Raw genomic sequence first — 6,144 nt, 5'->3', positions numbered from 1 at the left:
CTAGAATTCATCTGATTGCCAATTCAGTACTTCTCTTAAACCACATAGATTAAATGTTGGTCTTATTTATAAGGTACTTCTTTTAAGTTACATTTAACTTTAATTTCATCTATATTTTGAAAGCTTAGGCATTTACTGACATTTCTAAGGTGACCCTTCATAACCTGTGTTTTTAAAATATTAGTCATTTTAAATTGCTGTAATTAGTTTCTGAGCCATTAATAATATTAATAGTTGATAAAATATTATTAGTACTTAACATCCAGAGTGGTTTGACCACAGTTCTAAGAATGATGTCTCTGTCAAAACTGAGGAAGTGGACTCAGATATTTTGTTAACATATATACATCCTCATATACTACATAACAGATTCAGTTAGTACAATTAAATTTCTGCACAGTGGTTACTATTGCCACATCTACTTTTGTGAATGGGGAGATTTAATTTGGTAAAGGATTCTTATAACATTCAGAATGGAGATAATATATATAGCTTTTATTAGGAATATTTTCCAATTTTAATGTGTTATTTGTTTACAAGTAGAATCATTGGTACTCTTGAGTAATTTAAAATCTAAAATTTATGTATCATGAGATAATATTGACATGAAAAAGAGGGTTGGGCACTTGAAATATCATTTGAGGTGTGCCTTGAAATTATTTTGGACATAGATAATTTTATTCTTCTAAGACAAGCATGCCTCTGCTTTGTCTACTAGATGGAACTACTAGATGAACAGATGGAATAAAGAATAAGACAGAATTTGGAAACTTTTTTTTAAATGATTTTTTTAATCATATAATGAAGCACAGGCAGCCATACTAATGTAGCTTGTGAAGAAATACGATGTACATTTCCTCAGTATTATGCTCAGTGATTACAAGGGCATCATTAGACTCCATGTCACCTGACCGTGTCAGATTAGCACACAGAGGGAGGGCCATCTCCTATGCCTTGAATTTAAATTGGTGAGGTACAATTTTGAAATTCCATAGGATTTGGGCAGAGATTTTAAATGGGTTACCTCTAGTTTCTCAATGTTTTGTTCTTAATAAGTTTTCAATATTCAGTTTAGGTGGCTTTCTCTGAGTACCTGATAATTGGTATTTGGCATCTGGATGATGAAGCACATCAGTGGTAGAAGATTAGACCAGCCAGACAGCTGAAGAAAGTTCTGTTTATGGATTTTACGGTTAGTTGATATTCTTTAACTTTGGATCTTCACAATGAGTCTGTGAAACAAGCAAGAAGGGCCTGTTTGTTGTAGACATTTTATCAAATAGAAAACTAGATCTCACAGAAAAATAAGAGATGAAAGGGTCCAAGGTTGCTTTTGAATTGTCAGATATAGACTCGAACACAGGTTTTTAACCTTTTAATTTTTCATAATCACTTAATTCTAGTTGAATCATTTTAAATTAAAATTGTAGGTGTAATAGTGGTCAGGTTTTTTGTTTTTTTTCTTAAAGAGTTTTCCTCTTATTTTTTCTAAATTTTATCTATTTTTTGGCCACACTGCAGATCCCTGCTCCCTATAGTGGAAGTGTTGGAATCTTAACCACTAAGCCACCAGGGAAATCCCTGATGGTCAGTAATTTTCATCAGGCCTTGGATTAAAATTGTTGCCATTGGATGCCATACTACTCCCACTGAATATTTAACTTAGAGGACTATGATAATGAGCCCTCTTTTTTGAAAAATATAGTGTGTTAATAACGCTTTTTTTGTGTTTCAAGATCTGCCTCATTTTTTAAAGGTATTTGTATCTTATCTCTCCCATGCTTAACCTTAAGTTAAATGATGGAACATTATTCACCCTTTGGCAGTGAGTTGACAATTTGCAGTACTTATGGTCCACCCCAGTGGCTCAGCGGTAAAGAATCCGCTTCCCACTGCAGGAGATGCAGGTGACTCGGGTTCCATCCCTGGGTCAGGAAGATTCCCCTGGAGGAGGAAATGGCAGTTTACTCCAGTATTCTTGCTGGGAGGGAAAATCCCCTGGCAGGCTACAGTCCATAGGGTTGCTAAGAGGCAGACAGGACTGAATATGCATGCAATCCACTCACATATATGACATTAAAGAGTTGGACTAGAGTTCTCTAGCTACCTTAGTGGCTTCTGTTGTACTCCAGTTTTAAATCTTGGTATGAGTCCAGACCCTGCCCTAGGTCCACTTCTTGCTTTATCTGTACATTAATAATCTCATCCCGTCTCAGGTGCTTAAAACAACAACAAAAATAGCTCTATGATTTGATTCTCTATTCTCAGTATTGGCCTCTCCCTGAAGCCCCAAACTCATATATTCAGCTGACATATATTCAAACTCAAACTCATTTATTCAGCTGACAGCTGCATCAGCTCTCCAGTGTCTAATGGGTATCTTAAAGATAACTTGGTGGAGAGAGAAGCCTTGATAATCTTTCTCAAACCTGATCTTTCCTCCAGTTGTCTGCATCTCAGTGGGTGGCTCCTTAATCCCCATGCTGAAGCCAGCCCTGTTAGAACTTTTCTTTAATCCTTTTTTCTCCCAGTATTCAGCCCATTGAAAAATTCTTGTCAATTGTCTCCAAAGAATATCCTGTGTAGCTATCATTGCTTGCCTACTAGCAGCGTCCATTTCCCTCTTCTCTTTTCTAACAGATACACATTTCCCCCTCTCAGATATCCATCCTTCATTCACATAGACCACGTGACTCCAGGCAAGCCAACCCCAACCCCAGTTCATCTTCTGTATAAATGAATGAATGAGGGATGGACTGACTTTCCAAGTGTGAGCTAGTGAAACAATGGGCCAGAGTCAAAATTGCAAAGAAGAATTCTGGCTCTTGAAGTAGCACATAAAGGGAGGCTCTTCCTCTGCATATGAATAAGGGAGCATCTGATCTCAGTTGGAAGTGACAGTCATCTAGCAACCATACCAGTTTGAGGGTTAAAATGATTAGAAAGCCTGGAGAAAACGGTTCTTTGATGTCATTGAACTGCTCTAGTGCTAGGCTTCCTGTAAAAAGCCTACAAATTTCCTGGACATTTAAGACATCTTAGATTGGAGATATGGTTTCTAACGTATGTCCAGAATCTTATCTATTTCCACTTACTAGTCTAATCTACCACCGTTGTTCACCAGGACTTAGTGCAATGATCACCTAACTGGTCTCTGTTATGCTTTCTCTGCCCGACAGTCTTGTGGGAAAAACATTGTGGTCTTGTTAAAATTTAGATCATGTTGCCCCTTAAATGCCATCAGGGGCGTCTTAAAGCAGCATGAAATCTAAAGCTTATAAAGCCAACATAATTTGGCTTCTCCTTATCTCAACTTACATCACTTAATTTTCAGTAATGTCATATTTTGGTCACTTAATGAAGAATTTTAAAAAAGCTCACCTAAGCAGAAAATGATCAGATAGTTGGCTTGAACATGGGAGGGGCCTATGAGCTGTCGCCTGGAATGCTTGCCTTCTTCATCTATAAGTCAGGCCTTTCCTAGCCACTAAGTCACTCAGTAGTGTTCGCTCTCTGCAACCCCATAGACTGCAGCAGGCCAGGCTTCCCTGTCTATCACCAACTCCCAGATCTTGCCCAAACTCATGTTCATTGAGTCAGCGATGCCATCCAACCATCTCATCCTCTGTAGTCCCCTTCTCTTGCTGTCTTCAATCTTTCCAGCATCAGGGTCTTTTCTGATGAGTCATTTCTTCGCATTAGGTGGCCAAAGTATTGGAGCTTCAGCATCAGTCCTTCTAAATGAATATTCAGGACTGATTTCCTTTAGGATGGACTGGTTGGATCTCCTTGCTGTCCAAGGGACTCTCAATAATCTTGTCAAACATCACAGTTCAAAAGCATCAATTCTTCAGTGCTCAGCTTTCTTTATGGTCCAGCTCTCACATGCATACATGTCTACTGGACAAACCATAGCCTTGACTAGACAGACCTTTGTTGGCAAAGTAATGTCTCTGTTTTTTAATATGCTGTCTAAGTTGTCATAGCTTTTCTTCCAAGGAACAAGCGTCTTAATTTCATGACCGTAGTCACCATCTGCAGTGATTTTGGAGCACAAGAAAAAGTCTGTCACTGTTTGCATTGTTTCCCCATCTATTTTGCCATGAATGATGGGACCTGATGCCATAATCTTCATTTTTTGAATGTTGAGTTTTAAACCAGTTTTTTAAGTTTCCTCTTTAACTTTCATCAAGAGGCTTTTTAGTTCTTCTTTGCCTTCTGTGATAAGGGTGGTGTCATCTGCATATCTGAGGTTATTGATATTTCTCTGCATATCCCGGCCATCTTGATTCCAGCTGTGTTTCATCCAGCCTGGTATTTCACATGATCTATTCTGCATATAAGTTAAATAAGCAAGGTGACAACAATGTACAGCCTTGATGTACTCCTTTCCCAATTAGGAACCAGTACATTGTTCCATGTCTGGTTCTAATTGTTGCTTCTTGACCTGCATACAGATTTCTCAGGAGGTAGGTCAGGTGGTCTGGTAGTCCCATCTCTTTAAGAATTTTCCATAGTTTGTTGTGACCCATACAGTCAAAGGCTTTAGCATAGTCTGAAGCAGTAGATGTTTTTCTGAATTGCTTTCTTTGTGATCCAACTGATGTTGGCAATTTAATCTCTGGTTCCTCTGCCTTTTCTAGTTCAGTCGCTCAGTTGTGTCTGACTTTGCGACCCCGTGAACCACAGCACACCAGGCCTCCCTGTCCATCACCAACTCCTGGAGTTACCCAAACTCATCTCCATTGAGTTGATGATGCCATCCAACCATCTCATCCTCTTGTCTCCTCCTCCTGCCCTTAATCTTCCCAGCATCAGGTCTTTTCAAATGAGTCAGTCTTTGCATCAGGTGGCCAAAGTATTGGAGTTTCAGCTTTAACATCAGTCCTTCCAATGAACACCCAGGACTGATCTCCTTTAGGATGGACTGGTTGGATCTCCAAGGGACTCTAGAGACTCTTCTCCAACACCACAGTCCAAAAGCATCAATTCTTCTGTGCTCAGTTTTCTTTATAGTCCAACTCTCACATCCATACATGACCACTGGAAAAACCATAGCCTTGACTAGAAAGACCTCCAGTCTAAATCCAGTCTAAAGTAGTTGATCCAAAAGAGGTTACGTGCTTTTAAAAAAAAAATGCTCTTCAATAATGATTTTTCCATTAAATGTTGCAATGAAAAGGATTAGAAATGTATGTTTTCAGAATAAGTAATGGTGAACAATGACCAGAATATTGATTTGGCTTTGCTCTCTTATGTAGTTGCCTTGGGTGGGTTTCATTTTATAGTAGCTATAGTTTGAATCCACTTGTCAGGTGGAATCACTATATTATTACTCTTTGTTCCACAGATGTCATGGAATTAAATGAAGTTAATATTTCTTCCCTCCTTGTTATCCTTCGACTACTGTTTATTATTCAGGAAGTATTAGAACAGTATCAGTGATGGCAATAAGGCAGGATGACATCTTAGAGTAAGGTGACTATTAGAGATAGTCTTGTAATTTTTTTCCCCCCATTGGAGATAATAGTTATAGGTGTAGGCAGGACCATGAGCTAATATTGGAGTGGTACATGGGAAATTGAAAACTCTAAATTGATATCTTCACCTGGGCCAGCACAATTCAGTTCAGTCGCTCAGTCGTGTCCAACTCTTTGCGACCCCATGAATTGCAGCTCGCCAGGCCTCCCTGTCCATCACCAACTCCCGGAGTTCACTCAGACTCACGTCTATCGAGTCGGTGATGCCATCCACCCATCTCATCCTCTGTCATACCCTTTTCCTCCTGCCCCCAATCCCTTCCAACATCAGAGTCTTTTCCAATGAGTCAACTCTTGGCATGAGGTGGCCAAAGTACTGGAGTTTCAGCTTTAGCATCATTCCTTCCAAAGAAATCTCAGGGCTGATCTCCTTCAGAATGGACTGGTTGAATCTCCTTGCAGTCCAAGGGACTCTCAAGAGTCTTCTCCAACACCACAGTTCAAAAGCATCAATTCTTCGGCGCTCAGCCTTCTTCACAGTCCAACTCTCACATCCATACATGACCACAGGAAAAACCATAGCCTTGACTAGCCGGACCTTAGTTGGCAAAGTAATGCCTCTGCTTTTTAATATGCTGTCTAGGTTGGTCATAATTTTTCTTCC

Source organism: Bos indicus, chromosome 4, assembly GCF_029378745.1.
Source record: "Bos indicus isolate NIAB-ARS_2022 breed Sahiwal x Tharparkar chromosome 4, NIAB-ARS_B.indTharparkar_mat_pri_1.0, whole genome shotgun sequence".
Lineage (NCBI taxonomy): Eukaryota > Metazoa > Chordata > Mammalia > Artiodactyla > Bovidae > Bos > Bos indicus.
The sequence above is the reverse complement of the archived record's forward strand: the minus strand, read 5'-3'. Positions refer to the sequence as shown.